The 20,764-nt window shown below is 44.9% G+C and overlaps 1 protein-coding gene across 4 annotated transcripts in view; it reads left to right on the top strand.

Annotated features, from left to right (window-relative positions):
* The first annotated feature begins 15,687 nt into the window (after positions 1–15,687).
* CUL1 (cullin 1) overlaps positions 15,688–20,764 on the top strand; it is a 99,695-nt gene continuing 94,618 nt past the window's right edge. Inside the window, exon 1 of one of the 4 annotated variants that reach the window (XM_057730227.1) lies at positions 15,688–15,822. The gene's annotated coding sequence lies outside the window, so the exon portion shown is untranslated. Of the gene's footprint in view, positions 15,823–15,942; positions 16,093–20,764 lie in introns of those variants that run through there. The other 3 variants (XM_057730230.1, XM_057730224.1, XM_057730225.1) reach the window with 3 other exon arrangements.

Genomic DNA, 20,764 nt, shown 5'->3' with positions numbered 1-20,764 from the left:
TCTCAGTCTTGGTGGGCCAGCTGCCTTGAACAGATGGAAATCTGATCCCTTAAAAAGGCTGCATCTGTTGTAGTACCTGCTGATATCATTTCTTCCCTTATCCTGTTGAATCACATACGTTCTTGCCTATGGACTGCTCAAGGCACACTTTATACCTAAGTTTAGTTTTAATTTCAAACACAATGTCTCAGAGCAACAAATAAAAACAAGTAATTAGAAGTTTGCAAGTTTCTGATATGACAGTAATTTGAAGGAACAGAAAGAATAGTGTAAATATGGAGCTTAAGAAAGTATATGGCAAACTCACAAATGTTGCTAAACACCGCCCCCTCCCCCCCACACACACACATCCCAACCCACCCCCAGGGAAACACAGTATTGTTAATCATAGTCAAATTTCCCGGATATCCCGAAGACTAACAGAATGTGATTTTGCGTAGTTGACTTTCCAAAACAGTTGAACAACTATGCCTTTAAATCAAAACTTTAAAATCATAATCATTCTCATTTCACTGCTTTGCAAGATTGTAGTATGTTAAGTTTATAAATATCATTTAATCCATTTCTTAATGACTTGCTGTCATCCTACAGTGAACATTCTTCACTGTACTGCACTGTTGTGATAGCACACCAGGACAAAAATAAGTCTTGTTCATTTCCATTCAGTACCACAAACATTTGTGTATTTCCCTCTCCAAGCCAGACATGATGCTGAGTTCTAAAAATAGAGCCAGTGAAGGCTGGGCCCTGTATCCAGGGTTGCTCATTCGCACTAAAGGAACACAAGAGCATGGAAGATGTATAATGAATGGCCACAGACAACTGGCCTTGGAAGTGAGCAGGAACCAGATCAGGAGGGAATTTGAACTTGACCCTGAAGTATTCTGCACAAGGGACCAACTTGGTCAGGTTCAAAGCATCACCCTAAGAGCAGTGTGAAGAATGCACAAGATAAATGCAAAACTGCAGATGAGATGAGTATGGAGAAATCTGCTCTAGCCCAAACAAGAAATGAGCTAAGGTAGAACCTTAGCCCAGAAGGTAGAACCAACAGGATCTGGTGTCTATCTTAACGGTAGAATAAAGAAGATCTAGGATGATTACTAACTCCATTGCTATGGTAACTGGGTAGATATGCCATTAGCCCAAATGGGAAATTCAGAAAGACGAGGTTTGAGAGAAAAGGAACTGAGTTTGGTTTTTCTTTTTCTTTTTATTATTATTATTTTATTGAAGTATAGTTGATTTACAATGATTCAGATGTACAGCAAAGTGATTCAGTTTTTTATGTATATATGTACAAGTATATATATTCTTTTCCATATCCTTTTTCACTATAGGTTATTACAAGATATTGAATATAGTTCCCTGTGCTATGCAGTAGGTCCTTGTTGTTTATCTGTTTTATATAGTGTAGTATATATCAGTTAATCCCAAATTCCCAATTTTTTCCTCCCCGCCTTTCCCCTTTGGTAACCATAAGTTTGTTTTCTATGTCTGTGAGTCTGTTTCTGTTTTGTAAATAAGTTCACTTGCACCATTTTTTTTAGATTCCACATGCAAGTGATGTCACGTGATATTTACTTTTCTTTGAGTTTGGTTTTTCATTAATTTATTCGACAAATATTTATCTGCCACCCAGTACACGCCAGGCACTGGGTTGGCACCGTGGACACGAGGGTAAGCAAAAGAAGACATAATCTCTGCCCTCTTGGAGTTTATGAGAGAGGATTAACTGAGTGATCATGTAGAGATGTTTATAACTTCAAGTGTGATGAATGCGAGAAGGGAGAAGAACGTGGTGCTGTGAGGGATGATCAGTGGGAAGTCTCACCTCTTCAGGGAGGTCAGAGCAGCTTCCTGAGGAATCCGTGTGAGAGTCGAGATCGGCAGGATGGGTAGGAGTTCACTAAGTCAAGGAGGGAAGAAGGATGTTCACAGAGGAAACACAATGTCCAGGGGCTCTGGAGTGGGAGGGTGGTATGATGAAGGATCTCAAAGAAGACCAGTGTGACTGGAGCAGGGAGGGCAGGAGATAAAGCCAGAAAAGTGGATGGATGCCAGGCCACGGAAGGCCTTGGAGTCAGCCAATCTGCTCCAATATGGCCACGCTCTCATTAAGGCAGTAACACACTTCTGGACCAGATGATAAATAGCTACTGTGATGAGCTACCCCAGTGTCCTCCTTCCCCGATCCAGGTGCCCAGCCCTCTTCTGGGCTTCCCCATGATCTAGCAACCAGAAGAACAATATCTGGCAGAATAGGGCAAGGAGGGCAGATTTTTTAAATGCTGCTCCAGGATGCTGGCATCTGTTCTGATGGTCAATACCTGCGCAGTATTGGTTGTTACATATTTTTGAATATGATCCCTGCTTATAGGCCATGTGAGACTTTAGTGTTTATTCCAAGAGTAACGGGATACCTTTGAAGATGGTAATACATGTTTTGAAAATACCACTCCAGTTGCAGTGTGACTAGCAGGTTGGGGAGAGGCCAAAGTGAAGGCAGATGGACCAGTTAGCAGATTCTTTTTTTTTTTTAAATTGGAGTATAGTTGATTTACAATGTTGTGTTAGTTTCAGGTGTACAGCAAAGTGATTGTTATAGAGACGTATATATCTGTTTTTTTTCAGATTCTTTTCCTTATAAGTTATAAAATATTGAGTATCAGTCCCTGTGCTATACAGTAGGTCCTTATAGGTTATCTGTTTTATGTATAGTAGTGTGTATATGTTAATCCCAAACTCCTAACTTATCCCTCCCCCTAGTTAATAGACTCTTGTTCATCCTGCCTTCCATTAGGGTTGTAATTGGGGCTGGGATGGAGAGAAACAAATTCAAGAGATAGAGAAGATATCCCAGTCAAAATCCCAGCAGGCTTTCTTATAGAAATCCATTAGCAGATTCTAAAATCTGCAAGGAAACATAAAAGGTCTAAAATAGCCAGAATGATTTTTAGAAAGAACAAAGTTGAAGGACTTACACTACCTGATTGCAAGTCTTCCAATAAAGGCACAGCAAGTAATTGTGTTGTGTTGGCAGAAGAATAAACATGGTTTTGTAAATGGAAATGTTTTCTGAATTCCCTTTTTGGATTGTTCACTGCTAGTGTATAGAAATACAACTGGTTTTTGCCTGTTGATTTTATATCCTTAAAATTTGTCAAATTCATTTATTAACTCTAAAACTCTTTTTGTGGATTCCTTAGGGTTTCTACATATCACGCTGTCTTTGAAGGGAGAGAGCTTTACTTCTTTATTTCCAATTTGGAGGCATTTTCTTTCTCTTTCTTGCCTGACTTCTCTGGCTGAAATATCCAGTACTGTGTTGAATGGAAGTGGTGAGACTGGGCACTCTTTGTCTTGTTCCTCATCTTGGGAGAAAAGCTCTCAGTCTTTCACCACTGAGTATGTTAGCTGTGGGCTTTAAATATCTAGCCTTCATCCTGTCTATTTCTAGTTTATGGAGTGTTTTTAATCATGAAAGGGCACTGGAATTTGTCAGATGCTTTTTCCACATCTTGTGTGTATGATGTGATGATGTACCTGAGATGATCGTGTGTTTTTTCCTTCATTCTATTAATGTGGTGTATTACATTGATTCATGTTCTTATGTTGAAATACTCTTGCATTCCTGGGATAAATCCCACTGATCAACTGATTTTTGACAAAGGCCCCAAGGTAATTCAATGAGGAAAGCATAATTCTTCACTAAATGGTGCTCACAAAGTTGGAAACGCATGTGGAATAAAAAGAAACCTTGACCCTAACCTCACACCATAATAAAAAATGCGTCATATTTTCTGTGGGGCAGGAATTTGGGAGTGGCTTAGCTGAGTGGTTCTGGTTCAGGGTGTCTTGTGTGGTTTCAGTCAGGAGGTCAGCCGAGGCTGCAGTCATCTGAAGGTTTCACTGGGGATGGAGGATACCCTTCCAAATGGTGAACTCACACGGCTGTTGGCAGAAGGCCTCAATTTCTCACACGTGGAGATTTCCTTGCAACATGGCATCTAACTCCCTGCAGAGCACGCAGTCCAAGAGAGGGAACAGTGAAGAACACAGCATCTTTCACCACCAGGTCTCCCAAGGCACACATCATCCCTTCCGCTTTATTCTGTTCATTAGAAGCAAGTCACTAAGTTCAGCACACATTCCAGGGGAAGAGGCATTTGGCTCCACCTCTTAAAAGGAGGAGCATAAAAACCTCTGTGGACATATACTAAAGCCACCATACAGAATATTACCTCCAAGGATGGCTGCAGTTCAGAGGTTGTGATCTCTTTGGGTGGAGAGAAATGAGGTGCAGCGCATAAAATAGTGTACAGTTTTTACCTACATGAATAATGTGTTTTAAAGGATGGCAGCCGATTTTGGTAGAATCCATATCATTGCTGACTTGAAAATTAGACAAAGAAGCAAAACTCTTTGCATCTTATTATTTTCTTTGAAAATACCAGTCAGGATGAAAATACTGAGAAAATTCATCTCTCAACGAAGTGTCATTTTCAGATACTTCTATTGAAAATAATTGTAATATTCCTCATGTGATGATCAGCCCCCTAACATACCGAATATCTATTATAGTTGCAGTTTGGAGTCTTCTTTTTACATTTTTCATTAGCATATTGAACTCCCTGCCTATTAAGTGTAAAATAGAATTTTTAGGAACTTTCAACCCAGGCTAAAGAAATTCTTGAGAAATCCTTTCTGTAACAATTTTTTTTTTTTTTTTTTTTTTTTTGCTGCATCATGCGACTTGCAGGATCTTAGTTCCCTGACCAGGTCTCGAACCTGAGCCCTGGGCAGTGGAAGCACGGAGTTTTAACCACTGGACCACCAGGGAACTCCCCTGTAACAATTTTTTTTGCTTTCTTTGACATTTCAGTCACCTGTTTCTAAAAATTACTTGGTTTTTTAAAAAGTTTATTTATTTTATATTTTTTTCTTTATTGGCTGCGTTGGGTCTTTGTTATTGCATGCAGGCTTTCTGTAGTTGCCAAGAGCAGGGGCTACTCTTTGTTGCAGTACGCGGGCTTCTCATTGTGGTGGCTTCTCTTGTGGAGCAGGGGCTCTAGGCACTTGGGCTTCAGTAGTTGTGGCACATGGGCTCAATAGTTGTGGCTCTCAGGCTGTAGAGCGCAGGCTCAGTAGTTGTGGCCCATGGGTTTAGTTGCTCAGTGGCATGTGGAATCTTCCCAGACCAGGGCTCTAACCCATGTCTCCTGCATTAGCAGGTGGAGTCTTAACCACTGTGCCACCAGGAAAACCCTCTAAAAATTACTTGTTGAGATCTGATTTGACATCATGCTTTTCTTACAATAACTGCTCCATAATCAAATGTTTTGGCTAAAAAACACTTAATTTTTCCCTGTTCCTTCACATGCACGTATCCTTAACCATTTCATCTTTCTAAACAGCAAGAAATCCTAATTAAATAATGTAACTATAACAATTTTTCTTCTGCAAGATTTCCATTATTTTTAACTTCCTTTCCCCTGTCTTTAAAATAAAATCAAGAATCTTTATTTTACCGTAGGAGAAAATCTTCAGGATCTGGGACTGGGTAAAGAGTTCTTTGACTTGACACCAAAAGCACAATGCATAGGAGGAAATTTGATAAATTGGACATCATCAAAATGAAAACCTTTTGCTTTATGAAAGACAAGAATAGGAGGGTGAAAAGACAAGAAGCCTAGAATCGAGTGCAGCAGAAAAACAAACCACAAGAATCTGTGTCTATCATAGAAGTCCAAACAAAGTACTGTGAGAATACAAAGGAGAATGAGATTAATTTCAGCCAAGGAAATCTGGGAAGGCTGACGAGGTGAGAACCAAACTAGGAATCGAAAGTCATGTAGGATTGCAACAGATGGTCCCAGGAGTGAGAAGAGCATCCAAGGCAGAATCAGCAGAAGCTAGAAGGAAGGAGAGTGCAAGAATGTTTATACAGCGAGTTGCCCAGTGCAGATTCCCCTGTCTGGGAGGAGCAGGGTGGGAAGTGAGCCTGGAAAGGTGGGTTGGAGGCAAATTGTGGAACTGAGTGCAGTGGGGACATAGCCGTGTTCCCAAATAGCTTACAGCTAGAAAATGCTAATTCCTGTAAACAGGTGCAGAGAATGCTGGCAGGTGGGAACCCTGCACATCCAGAAGAATGGGATTATTTGGCCAGGGGCCATCATGCAAGATGCCCATCTGCTCCCGCCAGAGGGGAGCCTGGGAACGGGGCGGGGAGTGGCTGGGTGACCCCTCCTTGCGTGCTTTCCCTCTTCTGTCTGCTGTCTTAGGCACAGGCTGGGATACCTGAGTCTGTCTTTTTCCCAGGGGAGTCTCTTCCTTGCTTCTTCCTCCCAGTCTTTCCCAGACTGAGGGAGGAGCTGGAAAGCTTCCCTTGCAGCAGCTACAGTGGGACTGATCCCGCTCGGTGCAAACTAAGAGCCACCCCATTTCCCATTTCTAAGTTACAGCGGAGCATTTTAGCTGCAGGGGGTGGAAAAGTAGGTCATTTAGCAAATGGTTTATGAAGTGCTCACTCAAGAAACACATCACAGTCAATGCTTTATTTTCTGAAACTCTAGATACCCTGGGATTTAAAAAATCATTTTATTTTGACCATTAGAGTTTTATGCCCACTCTTTACATCTACTCACCTAATTCTATCAGGAAAACTTAAGTGTCTGTGGTTCAAAGTAACTTTTATTCATTGTCCATTTCTTCCAGGTGGCCTTGCTGCCATGTGCCAAATATAAATTGTTTTGCATGGTCCAAGTAGCGTTGTCGAATTTAAAGACACGTAAGTCAGCAATCTTGCAACAATTAGGGAACCAGATTGTTAGATACTTACCTAGTTCTACTCTTTTAGTAAAAGGTTAGGATTTTTGGAAGGAAGGAGGAAGGGAGAAAAGAAAATATTGTTGACAAAAGAATGGGAAAGATGGACTGGCTTCCCAAAAGGGAGGAAAGTTTGAGAGTTTATTTTGGATATTTAGGAGCTGATTTCCCATCTAGTATCTCTTACTCCCCTACCAAGTTATTGAGGGGGAGGGGTTGTAAATTCTTGTTCTCATCATGGTATTTACCTCTTGATGAACTGCTGAAAAGCACAGAAGCAGACTTGAACGCTGATGGCGTCTGTAGAAAAGCCAAATGCCTGCCAATGGCCTTGTCTCTGCTGAGATGGAACAGTGGCTGATGACATTGACCTTAGTTTCTGGAACGTTATCAGCAAAAATAAAATGTAACTCTCACTGTACAAAAAGCATTTGATTTCTGAACTTACTCTGCCGCAGAGCTAGCCAAGAGCTCCTTATCCAGATTCCAAGTCTGGATTAAACACACATTCTTAAAAAAATGGTCTGAGAAATTATGCAAGTTTGAGAAAGGTCTCTTCACTTGCCCTTCCACAGAAAAAATTAATGGAAGGGAAAGTAAAATCATTTCTCTCGTAAAATGGTAGTATAATATCTTTTTGGATTACTATCTGTTCATTGAGAACTCCAGCCTGCAGTCTCCTTTAATGTTAATTTTTTTATCCCCAAAGTGAATACTGAGTCATAAAGCAAATGACCTTTTAGACCAAGAAAACCAAGTGCTAAGGTCAATGGAATTTCTTAAATTCTCTGTACATATTCTCAAAATTGCTCTTCTTTAAACTATATCGTAGAAAAAAATCATGCTGAAGGGTATAAAGTTTTTCCTGGCACAAACGTGGTCGACCTGGAAAACACACTTCATCATTTATGACTAGAATGTTCTCTCCCATTTATGCCAATAAAAACCTGGAATAATCCAAGGTATACTTTACATGTATTACATTACATAAGAGAATAGTGGCTCAAAAATGGAAACCCCATTTTTGGCAATCGAAAAAGAAAGTTGAGGGTGAGAGGGAATTTCTCAGAGGACTTTTAGCCAATGTTTATGCAAAAATATGAGAATACAGTAAGGATAAGAAGAGGCTGAGGAAACTTCATAGAGAAGATGACATGGGATTCAGGATCTGGAGAAAGATTCAAGGAAAGAAAAAGGAAGAAGGACATTCCCAACGAAGAACTCCCCAGGAGTCCCCACGCTTCCTGGGGAGATCCCCCTGGTTGCCAAGTGTGGCTACAACACAAGGTCCAGACATGGTTGGAATGGAAACTGGGAAGGGAGACAGAGGTCGCACTGTGAAGATTATTATTGAATGTCTGCTTACGGGATGTGAAACCACTGAAATGTTTTTGTAGGGGAGCTAGCTGATAATGACAGTAGTATGCCAAAGGCTTTCTGTGTGTCAGACATGCAACACCATGAAATGCTGTAACGCCCTTCTTAAAACCATCCTACACAGTGTGTACTATTCCCATTTTACAGGTGAAGACATTGAGGCCAAGATTCAGTGAAATAATTTTTGCAAGGTACAATAGCTGATAAGTGGCGGGGTCAAGACTGAAACCTAGATCATCTAGCTCCAGAGCCCATGCTTTCCTGCTTCTTGAGGAAGTCACTGCTGTGTTCTAGAAAGAGACTCTATGGCTGTGGGGAGGATGAATTATAAGAGAGACTGGAGGCAGGGAGACCAGCTAGGAGGCCATTGCAGCAGTGCCAATGAAAGCTAATACAGCCTAAACTGGAGAGGATTTAATGAACCAGTAGACATGGAGTTGGGAAAGAGGGCCGAATAAATATACCTGCGATGTCTGATTTGAATGAGTGAGTGGATGGTGCTGCCAATACCAGAGACAGAAAACAAAGAGCAGATAGAGGATGGGATGGGGGAGAGGAAAGAATGGTGGACTTTGTTTGAGGCCAAATGATTTGAAATATGGGGGATGTGCAAGTAGAGGGGGCTGCGAGCAGTAGAAAATCAGACCTGGAGTGTGGAAGAGGTGGAGGCTGAAGACAGGGGTTGGTGGGGGTGGGGGACACTCTGGAAGGTTCCTGAAGCTTTAGTATCAGGGCTCATCCCATGAATGAGCCCTTCCAAGTCCCTTGGGGGAAGGGGGCAGCTCTATGTTCATGTAGGCATATGTGTTTGTAAAAATGTCAAAAGTGGGTTCTTGTAGCTGCATCGATTGGCTATAACTATTACGTCTTTCCACCCCAACTTCCTCCTGCCCATTTTCCCCTCAGAGCCAGTGGCACTGGAGTGTTCCAGGCATTTGGGGGAACCTGGTTAAGGAGAAACTGAGTGAGGAGTACAATAGAGTGTGGAGTTAATGGAATACATCTGTGTGTTTTCCATGCGTAATTACGTTTTTGCTCACCATCCTAGAACTTTCTTAAAGAACACCCTCCCCCCAAATCATATACACATCAGCTGCCACAAAACCTAGATGTGTCCCTGGATTGTGTCAGAGGAAATAATTTGATAGAGTTGGCAGTTGAAGCCATGGAAATGACAAGATGACATAAAAAGGAGGATAGGGCAAGAAAAGAGCAATAAGAATAGAACCTTCAGGAACCTACAGGTCTGTGGTGGCTGGAGGACAGCCAGGTGAAGAAAATGTTACCAGATAGGTTAGACTGAGGCGTGAAAGTGTAGGAGTTTGGAAGCCAAAGGATGATGGTTCCAAGATGGAAGGGTAGGTGGTGGAAGTACCACATGCAGGAGAGAAACCATTGAACTTAATAGGTAGTAGAAATGGGCTGAGAAGTCCATAGGAGGTAAGGAACTTGAGGTAGTGAGTGTAAGATACTTTTTAAAGAAATACAGTGTCCTTTGCTATGTCCAGGGTGTCCTGCTCAGTGCTTGCAAACATTAATTTATGTGTCAGCTTGCCTAGGCCATGATGCTCTGATATTTGTCAAACATTATTCTAAATGTTTCTGTGAGGGTGCTTTTTGGATGTAATTAACACTTAAATGAGTGGACTTGGAGTCAAGCAGATTGCCCTCCATAATGTGGGTGGGCCTCATCCCATCAGTTGAAGGCCTGACTAGAACCAAGACTGACTTGCCCTGAGCAAGAGATGATTCAGCCAGCAGAGGCCTTCAGATGTGGACTGTAATACTGGCTCTTTCCTGGGCCTCCAGCCTGCTGGCCCACCCTGTAGATTTTGTACTTTGTCAGCCTCCCATAATCACATGAGCCAATCCCTTATAATTAATCAATCTCTCCATGTGTGTGTGTGTGTGTGTGTGTGTGCATTTCCTATTAGTTCAGTTTCTATATATCTATATGTTTATATCTAGCTATCCATCCATCTATCTATCTACATATAGATATATCTCCTATTTGTTCTCTGGGGACTCTTGACTAATACAGTCCAGTATTACAAACTTGTTTAAGAATGTCCTCAAGAAGCTTACCTAGTCTGAGGGGAGAGGTGGAATTCACCTCAGGCAGAGGAGCAAGAAAGGTTTCACTGAAGAGATTGTGTTTAAGGTGGGCCCAGAGAGATGGACTGTATTCAGGGGAGCAGTGATTGGGGAAGAATAATTGATACGGAAGGTGTAGTTAGATGAGGAAATGCGCAGAGCCCACTCAGGCGTCCACAGGAGTCCAGCTGGGGTCTAGCTGGATATGTATAAGAACCCAGAGGGAGACGAGTATGGAGAGATCCATTGAAGCCAAGGTGTAGAGGGGGTTTTAATATTAGGAATGAGATATTTGTCATTGTTTTGGTAGATAACAGGAAATTATTAAAGGTCTTTGAAGAGGAAAGTGGCATCACTGGGTTTCATAGTATAAACAATCCCAAGTAATCTGTGAGTTGGGTTCTAACTGTTCTTTCAGTGTGTTATGTGCCAGGTACTGTGATACATATTATAGATCTAGTAATAAAAGATACCATCTTTGAACTCAAGAGGCTCATAACCTGTGAGAGAGTGGGAAATAGAGAAGGGAAAATTATAATGCAATATTGATAAACTCTTTAGTAATAAGTACATGGTATAAAAGAATCACAGAAGAAAGGCACCTAATCCGCATGTGGGTGGGGGGCTCGGTTGATGTGTGTAAGGTCATAGAAAGCTTCCTGGAAGAAGAGATTTTAAGACAGTTTCTTGGAACTCAATAATTTTCTCATAGAGACAAGGTTGAATCATTCGAAAATGAGTTGCACTTTCATGTAGCTCAACCTAACAGAACATTAAGATGGTGTTCAGTTCCCCAGGGCAGACCTCAAAAGCTTATTTAATTCATGACTACCTTACAGCAGTGTTTTCAGCCTTATGAGTTCTCAAGGCAAGAGGCCTAGGACTTCTCAACATGCAAAATCTGGACTTGAACACATTAGATTTTTAAATGTACTTCCACCCCCTCTCCTCATTCCCTTCTTTTGCTTATGGCTCTGCTTACCAGAACCTCTGACCCCAAGGCCTTAAGCCTGCCCTGAAGCACTCAGTGTTTCTCCCAAACTTAATCTGCCCCAGACTTTCCTTTCTTTAGGTGCTACGCTCTCTGGGCTAGAAGGAAGGCAGCCTGATTGAACTAGTTAATGCTGATTTGTGAATGACTCTCAAGCTGTTACCCTCCCAGAGCTATTTGAGTCTTTAAGAGAGGATACTAGGAATCTTTGGTGGAATTCCAGGCAATAACAATAAGGCCTTAAAAAAAATAAGGCCTTTGTGTATTTGTTTGTATAGGCCATTTATAAGTCAAGAGTTGAGAAGGTGGGGCTACCCGTTCTGTGTTCCCCATTCAGACATATTTACTTTGTGACTTTCGTTAAGTAAATTTCTACTTCCTATTTTTATGGCTAGTTACATTTAATATCATTAAGATATTGTTTGGCCTTTGACGGACTTACCTGAGCTATGAATTTTTTTCTAATGAATTAGAGTAGAAGATTAAAAACTGCTTCTTCAAAAAGAATTTACGACTCGTCCTAAGGAGAAGAAATCATTTACTATTTCATCTCTTTCCTGATTACTTCCTTTGAATGTTAAGCTGGTTGGATTACTCTATTTAGTTATATACGAAATGGGTAGTTATTTTCCTAAGAGAAACTAGCATTTGTTTTTTAAATCATGCATAAAGTATATTTCATGATTGGGATTAAATTTAACTGAAAAAAACCTGTTTACTTAGCTCCTCTTCCTTGAAGTACACTATCTCAAAACAAATAAGGCTTATATAACGTCATAATGTTAATACCAGAAGTTTTAAGATCATAACATTTGAATCTTTAAGAGAAGAAGGAGTAGTTCATTAAATCAGTGGTTCCCAAACTCAGGTCACCAGATTGGCCCTGGATAATTATATCATCACCACCATCACCATCATCATTGGTAATGTTTTTAAGGATTTAATTTATAAAAACCTCAGATGAGATACTATTATTTTCATTTCATAGGGGAAGGCACAGAGAGGTTAACTTGTTCAAACTTACTCAGATAATAAGTAGTAAATCCAGGATATAAACTCTGGCAGCTTCAAATTTCCTCCCTCCCCCTTCCCACCCAATTTTGACTCAGTAGGCCTGGAATGGGCCCTGGAATCAGTATTCAAATCCCCAGGTGACGGTGAAGCAAAGACAGGTTTGGGAACTCTCTCATTAAATGAACTAACTTTGCACTGGAGAGCTAGTTCCTTACTCATGTCTTAGAAACAATGGCTCATGTGGCTCAGCAAGTGACACAGTACCCTTTCAAATTTGATTTGTAAACAGTTAGTTTTGAACATTCTTTTCAGGCACAACGCTGAGGGGCCTGGTGAACATCAGGAAATAGTGCCTGACCAAGGCACAGACCACGTAGTTTAAAGGCATATGTGAGAGGCTGGCAATCAGGGAGAGGTTACAAAAGCCTGTGTAGAAGGTGCAAAGTAGGCTTCCTGGAAGCGGGTGTGAGCTGGATATGAAAAAGGGAGGACGATTTGCAGATGTAGGAAAGGAGGAGGGACCATTTCTGTTTGTTCCGGGAACAAACGGAAGTAGGCATTCATAAATGATGATTCAAGGCTGGAATTTGTGGGCCAACAGTAGACTTCACAGGATGGGATGAAGTTGAGAATTCCTTTTGGGAAATGGCTGGAAATAAATTTGGAAAAGTAAGTTAGGACAAGATTATGGTCAACCTTAGGCGCTATGTCAGAGTTTGGACTGAACCCTGTAAACAATGGGGAGCCAATGAAAAGTTTGAAAGGACAGAGATTCAGTGATGAAGGCATCAGTTTGGCAAGAACCACTGACGCTCAGTCACTACACAGGCTGAAAGCATAGAGCAAAGATGAGAACCAGGAAAACCATTCAGGAGGTTAAAGGGACAATCCAGGTGTGGGAAAACATCACAGTAAAGGAGTGGATCTACCCGGACTTGGGAGTCACTGCATCAGGGTATGCCACTGGTCAAGCTGAGTGATTTGGAGCAAATTGCCTAGTGTCTCTGGGTCTCAGGTTTTTCTTTGGAAAGTGGGTGTGATGATAATGTATGCCCTCACAGACTGAGCAAAATAGATGGAGGAGTGCTCTAGGACAGTGACTAGCTCTGGGGTGCAAGGTCCATGGGTCAGTATTTTGAGTTTTTAGGCCCCTATGACTTGGAAAATGTCAGTGTTATCAACTACCAGTCAGTGGATTTCCACTGTCTGGAAGATGAGGAAAGAAAGGGAACTAACACTTTGTGCCTCAGAAACTCTGCTGGAATCATGAAGGAACTACCCTTCACAACAACCTTATGAGGTAGGTATTTTAATCCCCATGTAACAGTTGGCTTAACCAAAGCAAAAGATGGTGGTTTGAGTTTGAGTATAAACCAAAGCCTACCTAAATCTAAAACGTGGGCTTTTTCAACTTCATCATATTGTTTTAGACTTGTAAAGTTCTTTTTGGTTTCACTAGTTTTGGCCTAATATTCTAGTATGACTAGTTTGAATTTTTAAAAAAAATTTTGACCCTAACATCTATCAAGCTAATTATCCCTCCAAACTTTGGGTCATCTGAAAGGAGGACAACATTAATTTTGCTGAGATGGGGGAGGAAGATGGAGGAAGAATGTTTTGACGTGGAAAGAGACTAGATGGCCTTAGATTCATTAGGTAGGAGGCAAGGTTACCTGCCCAGGGTAGAAGTGGTACACATGCAGCCCAGTTGTGAAGTGGATGTAGAAGTCGATGGTGTAGTCTAAGAGCTAAGAATTACAGTGCAGATGACTGGAGAGCAAAGGCTAGAAGGAAGTTAAGAACTAGGAGTTAAGGTATTGAGAAGTGGGGAGGATGGTAGAAGTGGACTAAATCCTTCCATTAAGGAAAAAGAGAGGTTGGGAGAAACAAACAAAAGGCAAAGCTGGCCCACTCAGCTCGGGTATTAGCTATGGGAAGTCACAGACAAGAAGACCATATTGAATGATGAGATGAGATGGGAGAGGACAGATTAAGGGAAGTTGGAGATGAGATAGCTTGTCTTCTGAGGAAAGCACAGGGAAGAAGTGAGGGTCTAAGAGAAGCCATATATGTACAGTGGAAAGCATCATCTATAGGGACAAGCCTTCCATTTTTACCTTCAATCTTACCACGTGCCCACAAAAAAGTTAAATACATCTAAGTTTCTTCTGAATATTTAGAAGTATAGGATATAAACCAAGAACTTAAAAATCCTCACACAGACTGAGATCACATACCTCGGTGACAAGTATAGACAAATGCCATACTTTTAAAGATACTTAACAGATGTTGACAAAAGACCGCTTTTCAATAGGAAGAACCACATATACTAGGGGGATATTTCTTCTAAGAGAAATCCCTACTCTTCGGGAAACAGTGAGGACTATGGGGGCAGCCCTCTGCTCTGGGCCTAGGATTTCCACGCCAAGGTGATACTTAAAGTTTTAGTTTGGAGCAAAACAGGAAGTTACATTCATCAGGTCTTTTGCCCAGATAATCTGAGACCCTTCCGCGCTCGTTCATGGACCATCACGATACTAAAGCGGAAGCCCTCCCAAGTCCACGTTTTCTCACCTGTATCACCATAGGAAGCCAGGTGGCTATTTGTGCTGCCAAAATGTGTATTTCAAGCACCCAGTTGTGAGTTAATTTCACGTGGGTGCGAGGAACTACTCCAGACCACACGTGAAAACAATCCTATAGTCACACCTCATCCATCCATATATGTAAAATCTTCAGTTCCATTGTCTTTACAGAGATTAATGATAAAGTGGATCTTTGTCAACATTTGCCTAAAAAAGAGTTTGAAGAGAGAAGCTCATTTTGGTTTGCGAGAGAGAGAGGCGCCGAGGAGCTCGGGCTTTCAGGTGCCGAGCGCCGAGGCCCGCAGGTGTCCTGGGGCTCGAGAATGGACGACACGTTTCTCGGTCTGCGCCTGCTTTTCAGGGCCACTGGCCCATCTCAGACTTTATCAGCCGGTCGGGACGGGGCTTTTGGTTATTCTCCCAGCCGGCGAGGCAGATCCACCGGGCGTAGCTGTGATCCGTGTCGGTTCAGGGTTCAGGGTCTGTGGGCGCGCCGGAGGAGGTGTGTGAGCCCCTCGCCTCCGGGGTACCTAGGGGCAGTTTCTCTCCAGGCTGGTACCCCGACCTAAGAAGGTGACCCCTCCTCGTTCGGCCCGAAGTGGCGGGAAGCCGGGTCCTTAGAGGCGGCCCCAAGGAGAGGGAGGCTGTAAAACCTGGAGGAGGATCCGGTGCGCCCGGCCGGGGAGCGCGCGGGGCTTCAGGGCCAGGGGCCGCGGGCTTTCAGGTAGAGACCAGCCCCGCGAGCGGGCCCTCGGCGGCACGGGGGGCCGCGGGGCCGGGGCCGCGGCGGGCGGGAGGCTTCCGGGCCCCTCCCGCGCAGCGGGCTGGTGGGGAGATGGCGGCGACGGTTTCCCGGCTCCCCCGCCCCGGACGCCGATGGCGGTGCGTTCCGGCCCTCCCCCACCAGCTTCTCCCCCGCGGGAGCCGGAGCCGGTGAGGCCGGGAGGGCGGGGAGCGGCGGAGGAAAGGCGAGAGGGCGGAGGTTGCGTGGTGCAGGCGGCGGCGGCGGCGGCGGGAGGAGGGCCGGCGGGCGGGCAGGGAGGAGGAGGAGGCGGGAGCCGTGTCGCACGCAGCTCCAGGCGGGGCAGCCCCGGCGGCTGAGGGACGCGGCGAGACCTTGGCGGGACGGGGATTTAACCGGGGCCGGGCCCAGCGACCAGGTGGAGACGTCGCCGGAGCCATTTAGGCACCCGGGAAATGCGGGTGAGTGTCGGCGGCGCCGGGGCCGAGGGGAGGCGGCGACGGCGGCGCAGGCCCGGCCCGGAGCCGCGGTGTCGCAGTGACTGGGGCCGCGGCGGCCGAGCCCAGGCGCCGGGCGAGGCCTGAGCCGCCGAGCCGCGGCCGGGCGGAATGGCGGCGGGGCCGGCGGACTCGTGGGCGGAGGGCGCCGGGGGCGGGAGGGGAGCGCGCGGCCCGGCCCTGAGTCACCCCGGCGGGCTGGGGCCTGGCCGGTCCGCGGCCCCGGACGCGGGCTCGGGGCGGCCAGGCCCGGACTACGCACTGGGAAAAAGCCCGATTCATCGCGCCCGAGGCGGCGGCCTGGCGGCGCCCGCCCCTTTCCCAGCGCGACCGGGCTCGGGCAGCGGAGCCGGGCGGTTGGGCGCGCGCGCCTAGGCTCTCTCCGGGCGGCGACCCCCGCGGGGCGCCCGGACCCGTGCCCTCCCTCGCTCCCCGGTATCACGTCTCCCCCGAGCGTCGCTGGCCCCCGACTTGTGCTCTGAAGTAAAGTACTGGGCTGGCGTGCTGAGGGAGCCGCGCAGCCGGGCTCTCTGCTTTCCGGTTCCCTGCCCGCGGCTCCTCGCCCGCATTGTTGCGACTGTGCGGGGCGCTATTATTGGGTAATAGTCGCCCCCTTTGCCCCGCTCTCCTGGGGAAGCCGGCCAGGGAGGCGCGCAGGGATGCGAGTGCGGCGGCCGAACGGGACGGAGCCCCGCAGGCGCCCGCCGAGCGCCCGCAAGTCGGGCCGGGCCGGGCCGGGCCGGGCCGGGCCTGCGCCGCCGCCTCGGCGCGCCCCCGGCCCTGCGCCCGGCGGGAGCGCGCCTGACCTCGCAGGTAACCCGGGCGCCCGCCGCCCGCGAGCGGGGGTCGCCCCGCGCGCCCCTCCCTCCGCCCGTGTGTGCTGGTGGCCGAGCGCTGGTCCGGCGAGAAACGCCTGGTGAACATTCCTTGAGACAGATCCCCCAAAGTTCAGGGTTTTCTCCCTTTAGCGAGCTCTCTGCCAAAAATAGGATCCTCTTTTCCGATTGGATCACTGTTGCTGATCGTAGTTCGCAGCTGGGGTTAGTGGCGAGGGTGCAAATGGAGAATTGCAGATAACTTGCTCAAGTATTTATTTGCTCTGTGTAATTGCCCTTCGCCGTAGTGGCATTAAAACAATCCAAGTTAGTAGCGGAGTGGTCACGCAGTTTTGGAAATGCACTCACCGGAGTGACAAAAGGGAGCTAAATCCACTTTTACTTTAAGCCCTGAGCTTCTAGGACCTCAACATATCTTAACACGCTGCAAAAGCATGTGCAGTTGTAAGTTTAGCACTTCATTTTGTGGCCACTCGGTCTACCCGATTTTCTGAAATCCTGGAGTGTGTATGGGTTGTGTGGCAAAACAGGGAATGCTGTTTAAAAAACAAAACGAGTCATTTTGTTAAAAAAAAAATTTTTTTTTTGATAGATTTTTAGACCTTTTGGATCTAAAAGGGTTCTTGGATGTTAGGGGAAAAATTACTTGAAAGTTCTCTTTGTTGCTTTCCGTGTAAGTCGAAATAGTTGCATCGCATTTCAAATTCTGAAGCACGCAGACAGGAGACTGGTGTGCTTTAACTCTATTATGCCCATTTTTGGAGGTTTCGAGAGAGTGTGCATTCGGCTTAAGGGGGGGGGGGCTGAAATACTCTCTAAAAATGTTTAACTTTTTTTGTTATCGGAGTCATCTTTTAAAAACTTAATTTACCAAAAAGGAAACAAAACAAAATAACTCCAATTTGTAATATCTTCTGTGTTTTAGGGTCACTGGCTCAGGTCCTTGCAGGCACGCCCCCTTTTGCTAACGTCCGCCCACCACATGGGGAACTAACAGCCCAGTGAATGCCTGGGCTGATTCTGCAGCTTCCTTAGATATTATAGCCTCAGTCGACTCCTTTGCCTCTTACTGAATATTATCCTCTAGAGATAACTTAGTCTGGGTTGTTAAAGCAGCCTTACTTCCCATATTTTCAGACTGAATTCCTTGACGGCAGGAGATATTCCTTCTTTATTTTTGCATCCCCAAAGGAGATTGCATAGAACTTCTTCATGGGTACCTCCGTTGTTTTTTTAATGAATAAATCTGGGATAATTCTAACTTAGACCCAGTGTTTGACCACCTCGAATTTTGGCTACAGAAACAGTCACTGCACTTACACTGGGTGAGAATGCAAACTCTATTCTAACTGTTGTTACAACACCCCGGGCACTTACACAGTGCCCCGACAGAAAAATGCTCAGGTTTTCTTCAGCTGTGGCAGTCCAGGAAAGTGCCAAGAAAATAAGTTGTAAAACTTTAATTTGCTTTTTTCTTCTTTCAAAACTAGTTTTAAGGTACCGATGTTTAAATTTTTTTGTTTTTTTGTTTGTTTTTAAAAACAAGATTGAGGTCTTTCCTCTCAGGTCGAATGTTGCAGCCTTACCTTTGAAGTGAAATCCTTTGGTTAGTTAAGGCTCTTCCCTGTTGGAAAGATGATGCAAACGCAGTGGTGGTGCTAGAGCCCAAGTGACCTTTTTCACAGGAGAGACCTTTCTTGGGTCCTTGAGGGCCTTTTATCAGAAGTTCACACCCAATTTGCCCAGCAAGCATGGTATTATATAGTATGCCTTTCTTTCAGCAAGAAGAGTGCAAACGGATGTGCTTTAGATTGAGGACTTGTTACTTGCCATCCTTCAAGTTGAAAATTAGGACCCAAAAGACACAGGGGTGTGTTTGTGTTTTATTCCTTGCTGTTTTGGCCCTCTATAGGTTCAAGGCCATGGGCTTTCTACCCTCAGCAGTTGAGTCTGGAATAAAATGTCTTTTGGGAACCATTGGCTGAATTTTGAGCTTGTCTTTCAGATATGGCTGGAGAAAAGAGTGTACCATTTTTAAGGACCAATTTGAAGGGATTTACTTGTTTGTTTATTTATGGCTGCTTTGGGTCTAGATTGCTGCACACAGGCTTTCTCTAGTTGTGGCGAGTGGGGGCTACTCTTTGTTGCAGTGCACAGGCTTCTCATTGTGGAGCATGGGCTCTAGGCACACGGGCTTCAGTAGTTGCAGCACGCGGGCTCTGTAGTTGTGGCTTGTGGGCTCTAAAGCACAAGCTCAGTAGTTGTGGCACATGGGCTTAGTTGCTCCATGGCATCTGGAATCTTCCCGGACCAGGGCTCGAACCTGTGTCCCTTGCATTGGCAGGTGGGTTCTTAACCACTGCGCCACCAGGAAAGTTCCAAGGACCAATTTGAAGTTTACCTTGTTTTTTTTGTTTGTTTTTTGGGGAGGTGGGGATATCGGGTAGTTTCTCAAAAAATTGTTTTCTTTCCTTTGCCTTTCAAAACTGCTAAGTGACCATGAAATGGGGAATAAATCAAATTTAAATAAAACCTTGAGTTTATTACTAAAGATCTTAAGCTCTTTGTTTATAATGTGTCCATTTAATAATGCACACTGTAAACTATTATTTGATGGCTTTTAAGTTTTTTATTGACAAGAATGTTATATAGCTTCTAAAAAAGACAGGTGTGTGATTTCTTAATTTATTTTTTCTTAGGTTTAGAACATGTTACTTGGGAGAGAAGACATGGGACCTAGTTTGAACTTAACTTTGCCGAGCCTTTATTTCCTCATTTATAAAGCGAGATGGTTTTTAATTGACTCAGTTTTCTTCAGGCCCTCAAAGTTTGTGGATTCCATGGAAATCCCATAGCTTCTAACATTAACAACATTTGAGGTACCATCCCATAAAGCGTGATCTTATTCGTGTTTGAGAAGCAGGGTTGTGAAGCCTAGGCTTGGTAGTCATTTAAATTTTTCCCCTGCATCGAGTGAGCGGGCTCCTGGCGGCTGCCCCATCACTGCAGCGCCGGTTCCCAGAGTTGGCCCTGCTGCCCTTTCCTCATGCGTGCCCTCGCCCTTGAGTACCGTGTCCCCTTCCTGTCCCTGACAGAATCCTGCTCCTTCAGAAAGGGTCCTCTCAGGTCCCGATGCTCCATCTGGGGTGGGAGCCTCCCTTGGGGTCCCACCCGGGTCACTGTCCTAGCACTTAACCTTGGACTGGACGTGTGATTCCTTTCTCCCACTGGACAGTCCTCCTGTAGGGCCAGGAACTTGTGATGGACATGTGTCCCCCGGTGCCAGGGTGCTGCCTGCCACAACTCAAGTAAGTCACACTTTGTTCACAAACATCCTTCCACTTCAAATCTTGACCAGGCCCCACGGAGTGTAGGTGCTGTTGTTCAATCCCCTGACAGCGTCAAGGGGAAGAAGCCGAGGCTTTGGGTATTTAAGGTCAGGCCTGGTCAGGGGTGAGGCCTGAGTTAAAACATGACCGTGATTCCAGGGCTCCAGCTTTTAACCACATGCTCCCAAAGTGTCTGATTTATATGAAGGTAGAAGAGGAGAAGAGAGCAAAATTGCAGTGCTTTCGAGATTGATACCTTATCACTGATAATTAGGACAGAATTCATTATGCAGAACTGGGTTGCCTACCAAGAATGAGCTTATTCTTCTCGGTCTTTTAGTAACTGGGGGACATTGAAGGAGAGTAATTGGGCACTGATGGGACAGAAATGAACAGTTCTGGAACTTTGGGACTATTGTAAAGTTGGGTGTGATGTGACTCACTGGCCTTGCAAAAATTCATAAAACCATT

This window comes from Hippopotamus amphibius, chromosome 4 (genome assembly GCF_030028045.1).
Source record: "Hippopotamus amphibius kiboko isolate mHipAmp2 chromosome 4, mHipAmp2.hap2, whole genome shotgun sequence".
NCBI classification, from domain to species: Eukaryota; Metazoa; Chordata; class Mammalia; order Artiodactyla; family Hippopotamidae; genus Hippopotamus; species Hippopotamus amphibius.
Note: the sequence above shows the minus strand (reverse complement) of the source record. Positions and strands in the feature narration are given on the sequence as shown.